Source organism: Lissotriton vulgaris, chromosome 4_1, assembly GCF_964263255.1.
Source record: "Lissotriton vulgaris chromosome 4_1, aLisVul1.2, whole genome shotgun sequence".
In the NCBI taxonomy this organism is placed as follows: Eukaryota; Metazoa; Chordata; class Amphibia; order Caudata; family Salamandridae; genus Lissotriton; species Lissotriton vulgaris.
This window is the reverse complement of record NC_141691.1, coordinates 317,076,629-317,091,872: the sequence shown is the minus strand read 5'-3', so window position 1 is coordinate 317,091,872 and position 15,244 is coordinate 317,076,629. Positions and strand designations below refer to the sequence as shown.

Below are 15,244 nucleotides of genomic sequence, written 5' to 3'. Positions count from 1 at the left end.
TTCAATGAACAACCGCTAACTATTTTGAATATGGAAGAAGAGTTGGATTTTTTAGTGGCGGAAAGACTGTCAACCCTGCGCCCTCGGCAAAAGAATGCAACAAGAGCCGAAGGAACAGAAGGAGGTATGAAAGACGAAAGAAACAAAAACAAAAACAAAAATGTGCAGCAAAAGAAACAACAAGGATGGCGCAACAAGAAGCATTAAAAAATAATGCTGTCATCAATCTCACTGATGTAATTCTTAGCAAAGCGGAGGAGCAGCTGCTTTCGCTAGGATTGAATTTTTGCCCAGCACAGTCTTTTAAATATGCCCCGACAAGAGTTGACGTATTCCAGTTCATACGTAAACTAAAGTTAAAAAAGTTCTTTACGTTGCAATCCCTTAAATCTGGAACCAATGCCCGTTCTACCAATGTAACTTCAGGGGCTCCTGAAGTTTTAGCAGTGGACGTTCCTGTTCTGCTGGATATGCACGATCTTGATGCAGCGACTAATTCTCAGCCAATGGGGCCAGACGTGGATTTGTCCACTCAAAGAAGACTGAACAAAATACATATGAGACAGCAAGGAGCAGGACTCACCCCATTTAAAGGCAAGTCAGATTTTGTCCCCGTGATGCCAAAGGATGCGATTGATACTTTTCACGACTGCATCACTACAGAAATCAAATCTCTCTACAAATTGACCAACAGGAACAAGAGGCAAGTATTTAATCAACAACAAGCCAATTATCATGCCCTCATGAAGAAACTTAGCACTAACCCTAACCTGGTTATTAAGACTGCAGATAAGGGCGGGAACCTGGTTTTATGGCCCAAAACAGATTATATCACAGAAGCCCATGATATCAACTGTTATGTTAGATCTAGCAACAAAGACTATGGAAAAGCTTGTGATAACCTGTATAAATTACTATCTCAATGGCGCAGGGAAGGAATCATCTCAGGGGATGAGTTTAAGTTTTTACACAATGAGTTCCCAACCCTCCCTGCATTTTACTTAATACCAAAAGTTCACAAAAACATCAAGCCCATGCCAGGCAGACCTATTATATCTGCACTTAATAGTGTAGGCGAAAGGGTGGGCCAATATATTGATTTCTTCCTCCAGGAGTTTGTTAAAAAACTGCCCAGTTATGTCCGGGACACCACGGATTTTCTAAAGAAAATAGAGCTAATTGAATGGCAGGAAGACATGTTGCTGATTACACTAGATGTGGAATCTTTATATACAAGCATAGCACATGAAGATGGCCTTAACGCAGTAAAACACTTCCTGGACCAGAGACCGATATATTTTTATCAACACAATAAGGCAATTCTGAGCCTCATAGAATGGTGCCTAAGAAACAACTATTTTTCTTTTGGAAAAGAGATCTGGCAGCAGGTGAGAGGCGTAGCAATGGGGGCCTGCTTCTCCCCCAGCTATGCGTGTTTACACGCTGGCTGGTGGGAGGAGTGGGTCCTTAATGTGACACATAAAGTATGGGTTAAAGAAAAAGTGATCAAGTACCTTCAGTACATCGATGATGTTTTTATTGTGTGGCAAGGTACTAAGGAGGAAGCAATCTCCTTCATTGAGGAAATCAACAATAACTCCTTAAATCTTAAATTTACATCGCACATCAGTGCTAGACAGGTGGAGTTTTTAGACGTTAAAGTCTACGTCGACAACTCAATGAAACTGCAAACCACATTATTCAGAAAACTCACCGCAGGTAATACTACCCTACACGCCTCTAGTTTGCACCCACAACACACCATCAACAGTATTCCTTACGGGGAAATTCTCCGTTTGAAAAGAATTTGCAGCTCAGAGAGTGATTTCAGGCAATGCATATTGGAACTGGAAGTACGATTGAGGGAACGCGGCTATTCTAAGGAAACCTTTGACCGAGCTTTGGCTAAAGCCGATCTTAGGACCCGCGAAAGCCTGTTACCTATCACTGGTGATGCATTAGTGCCCATTGCCCCAGTAGAAGAGATATCCGAATCTTGTCCTAGGTTCATCACCTCTTTCAGTAATCAAGAACGTAAGATCAGGCAGATCATTAACAAGAACTGGCCTATCATCTTATCTGATAATGTTCTGGGGGCCCTTTTACCGGAGAAACCCACTGTAACCTTTCGTAGGGCGCGTAGTATGGGCGCTGTTCTGGACCAACCATGTCCGGAACTAAAAGAAAAAACAAATTGGTTACAATCTGCAGGTGGTTTTCGAAAATGCTCTAGTTGCCGCGCCTGTAAGTTTGGGGTTAATAAATCTCATTATACTACCCCTTTCAGTGATAAGGCAGTTAACATTGTGGGTCAATACACCTGCAAGACAGAATTTGCAGTTTATGTCCTAACGTGCACCTGTGGTTTGAATTACATTGGCAGTACCAAGCAGCAGGTGCACGTTAGGATTCTGCAACATTTACGTGCAATTCTGCATAGTGACCCCAGTTACCCAGTGGCTCGCCACTTTGAGATGAAACACAACAAGGACATTAATTGTCTCACATACTTTGTTGTAGGGGCAGTGCCTAAACTCAGAAGAGGCGGTAACAGAGAGCTGAGGCTCAGACAACTCGAATCCAACATGATCCTGGAGTTCGATAGCAAGTGGCCGCATGGTCTCAACAACATGGAAGACTTACATACTTTTCTGTAGGCTGGCCTTTGTCTATTGTTGTCTATCTTCGGTGGGGCTTCTCTTGTTCAATTTTTGGTATCACGTTACCCTTGGTAGTCAGGTTCCCTGTTACCAAGGGATTTGTCGAACCAGTCTTCATAGTTATCAGCTATGTATTTATACTTGTCTTGATGGCCCTGGCTAGTCAGGATCCCTGTTAGCCAGGGTTTGATTCCCCTTGTAACAGCAACCTCATTGTATATAGTTATTTAACTTAATATTTGATAATATTTGTATATTTTAGCACTGTCTTACACACAGGGTGTCGTCAATATCACATTTTATCACTTTTTATGATGAACCCTGTTTATATATGAAATGTTTTTTATCAGGCTTTTATCTTCCAGAATGTGACTTTTGGTCCATCTGTACAATTAGCATGTATTATTCATTTCTTAATGCAGGTAATTTTTATCATAAATCATGCACTTTACTTCCTCTCTTGTAAATACAATATCAAATTGGTATGTTTTGCACTTTAGGACATGCACTGTTTGCACACTTTTTTAGCACTTTAGTCTCTATTCTCTGCACTAGGCCCACCAATAAATATGCTAGTGACATATGTTGAAGAAGGGTTCGCCCAACCCATGATAGACATGGGTACTTGCTGTTGATATACTTTATAGTAACCGAAGTTACTAACGGATTTATCCGGAAATAACATGTATTTATTTATTTATTTACTTGTGCTAAAAGAAAATGCTTTACTGTGTAAATACTGGTATTCATATTATGTATCCAGTCTGCTTTCCATATGTCACAACACATAGTGTGTTTACCATGGTTTTGACCACATGATGTGTGGGAGGGGCATGCACTTATCATTTTTTCACCAGGCAATATAAAAAGCAAAAAAAGTGACAGACTTATTTATGCATGTGAACAAGGGCTTGCAGCCCGAAACGCGTTATGCATTTCCTGCTTGAAACTTCGTAAAACTGGATTAAATACCTGTCATCCATTCCGTGGTCCGTCTCCTGTTTGTGCGCATCGCCGATCTGAGGTTTGGAAGTGGCGCGTTGGGAGCTCTGTCGGAATATATATATATATATATATATATATATATATATATATATATATATATATATATATATATATTATATATATATATATATATATATATATATATATATATATATATATATATATATATATATATAAATATATCGAATCACCACTTTGCCACGCAGGGAGCCCACGACCTTTGCAGGGCGGCCAGTGCTGCTGGTGCGAGGCTTCCAGCAATTAATTGAACACACATCCCTCCTTCACGCTGGAAAAAGGTGCACTGACTCTGGCTGTATTGCTTTCAAAAACCGTTTATTCATGGAAAATAAACAGAGGCAGCAGGCTCACAGTCCCTTGATCACGGGAGAGTCTTTGCATTTTGAATTGCCCACGTGCTTCCTTTTAAAGCGCAGGCCGTATTCTTTTGCAAGTTGCGCAATGGAAACAGTAATTCATTTTTAAAGGAACGTAAACAGCGCGATTTCAATCCATAACATTCAATATTCTAGCGCTGAAAACCTTCTTCTTGATAATCTGGTTTCCCTTGCACATTGAAATAAGTAAGCTTTAGTTGCACAGTCTGTTTTTTCATTGTCCACTTACTTATTGAAAGCAACAGCAGCCCGCAAACCGGAATTTCATCCCAATGCTTCCCTTGCTCGCCTAACTCAGGGAATACTTTCTGTTCTCCGAGGGCAAGCAGGTCAGGCTCCAAAAATCAATGAATCACCACTTTGCCACGCAGGGAGCCCACGACCTTTGCAGGGCGGCCAGTGCTGCTGGTGCGAGGCTTCCAGCAATTAATTGAACACACATCCCTCCTTCACGCTGGAAAAAGGTGCACTGACTCTGGCTGTATTGCTTTCAAAAACCGTTTATTCATGGAAAATAACCAGAGGCAGCAGGCTCACAGTCCCTATAAATATATATATATATATATATATATATATATATATATATATATATATATATATATATATATATATATATATATATATATATATATATATATATATATATATATATATATATATATATATATATATATATATATATATATATATATATATATATATATATATATACATATAAGGTAACCATTGAATCCAACTGGGGACTACCACCACTCTTGGGTCACGTGAAATGTGGATGTTGTAATGTTTGTGATTTCACAATTGAGACACGCAATTTTTGTCACAATGGTATTACTGTTAAAATGAAATCCTTCACTAACTGTAAAAGCAGCAATGTTATTTACGCAATACTTTGCCCTTGTCCAAAAATGTATGTGGGCCAAACCACTCAAAAGCAAAGACCCGCATATGCCAACACAGGAGCCGCATCAGATGTGGTACTCCAAATGCTCCACTTGTTGAACACTTCTCAGAACTTAACCATACCGCTGATGACATCTAATGGACAATCCTAAAAGCGGTCAAGTTGCCACAAAGAGGAGGTAACTTGGGCCAACTCCTGAATCAAGAGGAATTGAAGACCATAATCTAGTTTAACACCATCCACACAGGACTGAATAGAAGTGAGGACTGGACAACACTTCTATAGCGGGACACCTCTGAAAGACATTGCTCACTCTGAATTAATGCAAAAAGTGTTACCTATCCCATGGATAGGTACAATGATCAAAGGTTACTCTGAGCCAATATAACATCTGTAATGCCTCCAATGTAAATTTACACCCTCTCACTATGTCACTTGCAACGCCCTTAGCACTCACTTGTAAGACATGGGACTAGAGTTTCCTTGAGCCTTGCAGGCACCTCGTAAACCATTGAGGAACCGTGCCGACTATACTGTCTCATTCTTATATATTTTTTTAAATACCACGTGCACTTGTGCATTATTGTTATCATTAGTAATAATATTTTCAACATCACATGCACTTGTGTCGTTTGTTAATAATCACCATTGGAAACACGTTATTTTCACTTGTGCCATTCACCCACGCAACTGCGCGGCAAGCGGCGCCCCTCCCAATGTATCCATAGCTTTTGAACATCTCCAAGATGGTGGCCATCATGCACCGAAGTCGCCCTGGGCCCCACCGAGGCCCCCATCAGTTGCCCCTGGTCACATGACCGCGTGTTTCATTATCAAGATGTCTCCCTCCCCACCCGATGCTCTACACCAAGCGCGTAATCGGACCCAATCAGTGGTCCGCTTGTATCCAGACATCGGTCTAACCCTTGGTAAGTCCCCAGCTCATAGGAATGCCGGACGCACACCCAACTATGCTTAATTCTAATCCTCGTAACCTTTTCTTAGCGGATCTTTGAAAATAATCGACCGCTGCACAACGAAGGTCATCTAGCCCACGTTGCCTCCACGACTATCATACCGCGGATAACCCGACAGTTCTCAACTGCACTGAGCCTACGGTATGTCCCGCCACTTTAAAGCCAAACACCCCAATAGCTTTCCTGCACAAGATTATAACCCCTATTCCCTCTACAGCATCAGCGTGACAAACTCTGTGCCCTAAGGAATCGAGCCACGCGAGCCGTAACAGCACTTAGCGCACATCGATCGCTTACGCCTTACGCCCTCACCCTCGGCGGAGGTAAGCAATAGTCCGCATAATTCCAGACTAATGGCAATCTCCTCCCATGCTCGTCCCTATCCGCCACCGAAGGCGCTGCGGCCCAATGCCACCTCACACGCTACACCCCTATGTAACTGCCAGCACGCGGAGCACGCTACACCCCTTAGTTCACTGCTAGGCTGAAGTGTTTTAGACCATTGGCACACGTTACACTCTTCAGCGTAAATCCCGGTCCATAGCCAGCACATGTTCACACTGGTCTCCTCGTCACAATCACGGAGGACCCATTTAGTCACTAACTTATCCTCAATGCACCCAGCACCAATTGTTTTTATCCAACTACCACGCCCGTTGGCAACACGTTATCACTGCGTTTCCGAAAAGTGTAAATACAGTTTTGTAAATGCGGCTCAGCTGACTTCTCTCATTTTATCTGGAATCGAGGCAAATTCTGTTATTTCTTGTTCTTTTTCCCTGTTTCTTCCCCAAACAGGCGTACATATTATTCAAACCAGGCAAATTAATTGTTAAAGTCCTGAAGATGATCCCTTTATAACTAGTCAGAAAAGGGGGTGGTGATGGACAGAGTATCTGAATTAAGCAGAACACTCATACCCAGTCAAGAGATCAGGGCTTGATCCATCACCGTTATTTAGCTCACTGCACCATCCCAGCTCAGAACCTGGCTACATGCAAATTAGTCAGTCCCTGGACCAGTGCATCATGGGAACAGGGCTGACCAAACTACCAAGCCAATTCTTTTACTGGGAAGGAAACAAGCTTCCGGGGACCGGTTTCTGGCATTTCAGCCGTCTTCGGCCTGGCTTGCTTGAATCTTGATAGTGCAGTGAGCAAGGGACTCATGTCTGAGCATACCCTTCCACGCTTATGGTGGACAAAACGATTCAGAAAAGGGGGTGGTGATGGACAGAGTATCTGAATTAGGCAGAACACTCCTACCCAGTCAAGAGATCAGGGCTTGATCCATCACCGTTTTTTAGCTCACTGCACCATCCCAGCTCAGAACCTGGCTACATGCAAATTAGTCTGTCCCTGGCCCAGTGCATCATGGGAACAGGGCAGACCAAACTACCAAGCCAATTCTTTTACTGGGAAGGAAACAAGCTTCCGGGGACCGGTTTCTGGCATTACAGCCGTCTTCGGCCCGGCTTGCTTGAATCCTGATGGTGCAGTGAACAAGAGACTCATGTCTGAGCATACCCTTCCACGCTTATGGTGGACAAAACGATTCAGAAAAGGGGGTGGTGATGGACAGAGTATCTGAATTAAGCAGAACACTCCTACCCAGTCAAGAGATCAGGGCTTGATCCATCACCGTTTTTTAGCTTGCTGCACCATCCCAGCTCAGAACCTGGCTACATGCAAATTAGTCTGTCCCTGGCCCAGTGCATCATGGGAACAGGGCAGACCAAACTACCAAGCCAATTCTTTTACTGGGAAGGAAACAAGCTTCCGGGGACCGGTTTCTGGCATTACAGCTGTCTTCAGCCCGGCTTGCTTGAATCCTGATGGTGCAGTGAGCAAGGGGCTCATGTCTGAGCATACCCTTCCACGCTTATGGTGGACAAAACGATTCAGAAAAGGGGGTGGTGATGGACAGAGTATCTGAATTAAGCAGAACACTCATACCCAGTCAAGAGATCAGGGCTTGATCCATCACCGTTTTTTAGCTCACTGCACCATCCCATCTCAGAACCTGGCTACATGCAAATTAGTCTGTCCCTGGCCCAGTGCATCATGGGAACAGGGTAGACCAAACTACCAAGCCAATTCTTTTACTGGGAAGGAAACAAGCTTCCGGGGACCGGTTTCTGGCATTACAGCCGTCTTCGGCCCGGCTTGCTTGAATCCTGATGGTGCAGTGAGCAAGGGACTCATGTCTGAGCATACCCTTCCACGCTTATGGTGGACAAAACGATTCAGAAAAGGGGGTGGTGATGGACAGAGTATCTGAATTAAGCAGAACACTCCTACCCAGTCAAGAGATCAGGGCTTGATCCATCACCGTTTTTTAGCTCACTGCACCATCCCAGCTCAGAACCTGGCTACATGCAAATTAGTCTGTCCCTGGCCCAGTGCATCATCGGAACAGGGCAGACCAAACTACCAAGCCAATTCTTTTACTGGGAAGGAAAGTGCAGTGAGCTAAAAAACGGTGATGGATCAAGCCCTGATCTGTTGACTGGGTAAGAGTATTCTGCTTAATTCAGAAGCTCTGTCCATTACCACCCCCTTTTCTGAACCCTTTATAACTAGAGCACAGGATCGAAACGTCGACTCCTTTGAGTAGACATACGTTTAACCAATGTACATTAATGTGTGTATGTGTTACTCCAGGAAACACTGATAATATTGATTCAAAACAGAGCCCTGATTGCTCACTTTCTTTGCCTGAAACACTTTTTTCCTTCAACTACCTTTCTTTCTATTTTTTCACTTACCTTCTTAGTACGGTACAAGACTGTGCCTTACTGCAATGAAATTTTTTGTTGCCAAATGTATCTGAACCTTCAATACTTGATCTGATTAATAAATTCCCTGTCCGGCTGGACAAGGAAGGAATATATAGTAGCCTATTGTGGTCTATATAATATTACTGTATGATTTTGCTTAAGCTTAGGACCTGTGTTTTCCTTAACTTAACTGATACCCATGGTCCATAGCTACCTATTGGGTTCCCCTTGTTTATTTTAAATCAGCAGTATTAGGAGTCATGTCAGATACATTGATTACTGTCATTTTGCGTGTTTCTTTGGTATTAGCTTGTGCTACTATTTCCAATATTTCCTCTGTTGTTTTTTCTGCTGTTTTTTGTTGTTGATTCCTTCTTCTGTTGGCCTTTCTTCTCTCCCTCCTTCTTTTGTTCCTCATCGATTTCTGCTGGCTTGTGGTTTCCTTGGCCTGAGCTATTGGAGGCGCTCCATACATAAAAAATGAACTTCTTTGGTTAATGAGTGTCGGCGGGTCTTTGACGGTTTTGTTTTATTATGTGTGTCTGCCTCAGACCCGCTTTCCACTACTGAACTATCCTCAGATGCTGATGTCAGGTCCGGATGTTGATTTTCACCCTCAGCCCTTTGTTTTGTTGCCTTGTTGTCAGCTTTCAGCATATCAAACTTGCGAGCAAAAGTAAAAATTCTTCCTTGCTCGTGATCACATCGATCTCTGTGAAATTTGTATGTCTTGCGCTCTCTAATCACATCCTCTTCTTTCTTCAGGCGTTTTTTCATATCAGCTTTTAATTTGTCAATTTCTTCCTGCTGTTCCATTAAGTCTAATTCCTTGGTCAAATTTTCAATGTCCTCGGCCAATTTTATACAGTCTTTTTCCACGTATTTCACAAGGATGAAGAGCAATTTACGTGAGGAATCCAAGTTTGTTTCTGCACTTTCGCGCATCATCTCGCGATCGGGCGCTTCATAACTTGGAGCGATTAGTATTCTCAGCCCGCGGGGCACTCGCCCCACGTCTATGTAGCGTTGCAATGACTTCGCCTCATACCATCTTTTCTGCTCCGTTCTAATTAATTTCTCTAATTGTTTGCAAACAATATATATATATATATATATATGACTTTTTGACAAAGACCGTGCTGTCTAAACGCGTCAAGTTAATAAATACTTTCCTGTAATCTAGAAATCCTGTGTGCGACTTTTCCTTGCGCCTCTGCAGCGTGAGATATCTGTATATATATATATATATATATATATATATATATATATATATATATATATATATATATATATATATATATATATATGTGAAAAATCCAAAATACGACTTGCGCTGCCTGGATACTGAGCACCACTCGCCGCAAACTGGACACAGGCCCAAAGTGAGTGCTTCAAGGTTGTTTTATTTCCCTTATGCCAAGACGCATTTCGCAGCACACAGCCGCTTGCTCACTCGACAAATTTGTTTTGCTCATAGAGTGCTTTTAAAGTGACTGTGCATACTAAAACATGATACCACGTGATCAGCTCTATAGTAGAGCTAAAAGACATACTTATCGACCTGTGAGATACTGAAAGTAATGTCTGTACAATACATTTCCACAGTTTGGATCATCTTATTGGGTAACATGTAACAATCACACTGTAATAGTGAAATATTAAAATTGATAATCTTCCTCACATTTTATATACAGTACCCTGATAAGATGCCTTACATAGAGATAAATGATCCAGTGTAAATCATGTGGACTAAAGATCCATTGTGCAGAAAAGTGCAATACTGTGCTAAAGTGTTAATAAAAAAACTTTTTTAAGCAGATTCCTCTGCCTTTGCTAACATCACATAAGTCTCATGAATATCAAGGTTCAATACAGTATTCATTATTCCTCCTCCCTGCTACCGCCTCCCAGCTGCTGCCCCTCCCACCCACGAACAGAGTGCTCCCTACCTCCTCTGACGCGCTGTGATCACCTGGACCTCCTCCAGCACGGTCGCTCCCCCCTTGCTCCCTGATCCCAGCTCCTGCTGACGATCGAGCCGAGACTACAGAGCTGCAACTGCATTTATTTAATTAATTCCGCCTTACGGTGTGTTTATTTGTTTATTTATTTCCGTTCCGCCTCGCGCTGCACTTATTTAATTAATTGTGCCTTGTGGTGTGTTTATCCATTTTCGTTCCGCCTCGCGCTGCACTTATTTAATTAATTGTGCCTGCGGTGTGTTTCATTTATTTATTTCAGCCTCGCGCTGTGTTGGCTTAAGATATTTTGCCTTTAGCCCCCGGTGCCCTGTGACCCTCCATCTTGTTGTGTGTCCCCTGGCCCGCCCCTCCTCCCTGCTACCGCCTCCCAGCTGCTGCCCCTCCCACGCTCCGCCCCCTCCACCATCCATTTATGGCCAATGCCACCACGCGCAGCGCCCACGCGCTTCGGACACGCCGAAGGTGCGCCAAAGGTAAGCCCGTCTACGCCCGTCCGCGCCTGGACCGCGCCCAGCGCCAGAGCCCCTGCCCCTCGCGCTGCCCAGCCCCCCCGCGTCACCTATGATGCCGCCACCCTCCTAGCCCTTAACCCCGGCCGCTCCCCCAACTGCGTCCAAGCCGCTCCTGGACGCACCCATGGACCGTTCTCCTGCTTCTCCTGCAAATTTAGCGGCACCGACAACATCTCCGCTGCGACCACAACACAGATTCCCGACCCCAACCACCTAGAATGCATCCTTCTCAACACCCGCTCGGTCCACAGGCACGCCATTGACCTATGGAACCTACTAGACACCATCTCTCCAGACGTCGCCTTCATAACGGAAACATGGATGAACGCTTCCTCCGCCCCTGACATCGCCATCGCTATCCCTGAAGACTATAAGATCACTCGCAAGGACCGCACCGACCATACAGGAGGAGGAATCGCTATCGTCCATAAGAAATCCATCCGCATCACCACCAGCTCCGACGCCAACCTCGCCAACTCCGAACACCTTCACTTCCAGATCCACATCGACCCCACGACCACACTCAGAGGCACCCTCCTCTACAGACCACCAGGACCACGCGCAAAATTCAGTGAAGACATCACGGACTTCATCACCCCACACGCGCTCCCCTCCAAAGACTACATCCTTCTGGGAGACCTCAACTTCCACCTTGAAAAGAGCAACGACCGCAACACCGCCACCCTCTTAGACAACCTCGCCAACCTCGGACTTAAACAACTGGTCACTTCCCCCACACACATCGCAGGTCACACTCTCGACCCCATCTTCACCTCCAGCAACCATGTCTCCTTCAGCCACACCACGGATCTCCTCTGGACTGACCACAGCTGCGTTCACTTCACCTACAACAAGCCGAAACCCATCATCCACCTCCAACCAACTCTACAAAGAAACTGGAACAAAATCACCACAGAGCAGATCTCCACATCACTCCTTCAAACCTCCCCAGCCCTCTCTTCTAATGCCAACGAAGCCGCCTCCAACCTCACCCTTTGGTTATCCAACACCGCCGACACCTTAGCACCACTGAAAAAACGTCAACACAAACTTGGCATCAAGAAGGCTTCATGGTTCAACGACGACCTCAAGAAATCCAAGAAACTGTGCCGCTCCCTTGAAAAGGCCTGGAAAAAAGACCCATCCACCAGCAACAAGGACGCCTTCAAAAGCGCCATCCGTACTCACCACCAACTGATCCGAAAAGCCAAGAAAACAGCATTCAAAGATCGACTTGACAACAACGCCCACAACAGCAAGGAACTTTTCAACATCGTCAAGGAATTTTCCAACCCCTCGGCCAACTCCAACGACATCACCCCCTCTCAAACCCTCTGCGATTCCCTAGCCTCTTTTTTCCACAACAAGATTGCTGACATCCACAACAGCTTTGACAACCAACCCGGAAGCCAACCCACCCCACCATCAACTGACCATCTTCCCCCCGTTAACACCCTTAACGCCTGGAACCCAATCTCCACTGAGGACACCATCCGCCTGATGAATTCCATCCACTCTGGATCCCCCACAGACCCATGCCCCCACCACATCTTCAACAAAGCAGACTCCGTCATAGCTCCGCACCTCCGAGACGTCATCAACTGCTCCTTCAACTCCGCTACCTTCCCAGAAGATTGGAAACACGCTGAACTCACCGCCCTTCTGAAAAAACCAACAGCAGACCCCACCGAACTCAAAAACTACCGCCCCATCTCGCTTCTTCCATTCCCGGCCAAAGTCATCGAGAAAGCTGTCAACAACCAGCTCGCCGCCTTCCTCGAAGACAACAAATCACTCGACCCCTCACAATCTGGCTTCCGAGCCAAACACAGCACTGAGACCGCCCTTATCGCAGCAACAGACGACATTCGAACTCTACTGGACAATGGAGACACAGTCGCCCTCATCCTCCTCGACCTCTCTGCAGCCTTCGACACAGTCTGCCACAGCACCCTTTTACAACGCCTCAGAAACATCGGAATCCAAGGAAAAGCACTGGAATGGATCACCTCGTTCCTCACCGGAAGAACCCAGAGAGTCCGCCTCCCACTATTCAAGTCCGAGGCCTCCGAAATCATCTGCGGCGTACCACAAGGATCCTCACTCAGTCCCACCCTCTTCAACGTATACATGAGCCCCCTCGCGGCCATCGCCCGACAACACAACCTCAACATCATCTCTTACGCGGATGACACTCAACTGATCCTATCTCTCACCAAGGACCCCAGCACCGCTAAAACTAATCTACACGAAGGAATGAAAGAAGTCGCCGAATGGATGAAACAAAGCCGTCTGAAACTGAACTCAGACAAAACAGAAGTCCTCATCTTAGGTAAATCCCCCTCTGCATGGGACAACTCCTGGTGGCCGGAAGCCCTCGGAAATGCACCCATCCCGACAGACCACGCACGGAACCTTGGCGTCATCCTGGATTCTTCACTCTCAATGAACAGACAAGTCAGCGCCGTATCCTCTTCCTGCTTTAACATTCTTCGCATGCTCAGAAAAACATTTCGCTGGATCCCCCCCGAAACAAGGAAAACAGTCACCCACGCTCTAGTCACGAGCCGACTGGACTAGGGAAACACCCTCTACGCAGGTACCACCGCGAAACTCCAGAAGAAACTACAACGAATCCAAAACGCCTCAGCCAGGCTCATATTAGACATCCCACGCAACGAACACATCTCCGGTCACCTTAAAGACCTCCACTGGCTACCCGTCAATAAGAGGATCACTTTCCGTCTGCTTACCCACGCACACAAATCACTCTACGACATCGGACCAGATTGCCTCAACTCTCGACTGTCCTTCTACACCCCCTCCCGCCAACTCCGCTCTTCCAGCCAAGCCTTCGCCACTGTACCTCGCATCAACAAGACCACCATGGGAGGCAGATCCTTCTCATACCTGGCTGCCAAAACATGGAACTCACTCCCCGCTTACCTTCGCCTCACCCAGAATCACCTAGCGTTCAGAAAGCAGCTTAAAACGTGGATATTTGACAAATAATCCACCTCCCCTTCCTAAGCGCCTTGAAACCCTCTGGGTATGTAGTGCGCTATATAAATGTTTTGACTTGACTTGACTTGACTATTGCACCTATACCGGTCTATTCCTATATTGGCAATAATACCTAACAGCGGGTCCCCTCTTCCTAAGGTATATCAAAAGGGGATCTGCAAGTATGAATCCTTCATCAAATAAAATAACAATAACAACAAAACATGATATAGTACACCAAGTTAAATTTTTAATATGACCCCAATGCACTGAATTGACCATAAATCATGTCTCAGAGATCCTACTATTTCAATGGTGTATATAAAGTGCTATAGTGCGAACAATATTTCATACATCATACACCAATACTTAATAAATATCATCATAAAATGTCAACCATTAATTATTAAATATTAAATATTAAATATAACAATAAATATCAAATATATATGTATGTATACACTCGTTAAAATCATGCTAAAATGGCATAATCACACCCCATCTGTGTTTGTGCAAATATCTGAATTAGACAGCATAACACAACTTGTCTCGATTTTGGGGAAGTGGGATCTCTGAAAAAAGGTTAAGGGATGGGGTTTGAACCAAATTGGAGGGTCAAAGGTGAATAACTGAGTTCTAAGGGTTAAAGACATGTGTACAAATCCTCCGTAATGTTAAAACCATTCTGGTGTTTGGTATCCAATTAAAGGATATACCTCGTCTCCAAGTTCCTGAGTTTGCCTTCCCGATGTCCACCCCTTCTGTTTGGTGGAACAGTATTGATCAGGAAGTAACTGAGGCTCTTATTGTTAGATTGATGACATTCTTTCAAATGCCTCGCTACTGGGTACGTGTTGTTAACATTACTGATGGCTCGAAGATGTTGGAGGATTCTTGTATGGGCCTGAGGTTTGGTGCAACCAACGTAGCGTAGGCCACATGGACAAAATAAAACATAAACGGTGTACTCAGTCTTACAGGTTAACAGTTTAGATATTTTGTAGGGCCTCTGACTAAAGGGAGT

The 15,244-nt window shown here is 44.7% G+C and overlaps 1 protein-coding gene across 2 annotated transcripts in view; it reads left to right on the top strand.

Moving 5' to 3' along the window:
• ADGRG4 (adhesion G protein-coupled receptor G4) overlaps positions 1–15,244 on the top strand; it is a 1,454,718-nt gene that overhangs the window by 897,313 nt on the left and 542,161 nt on the right. The gene's annotated exons all lie outside the window — the stretch shown is intronic.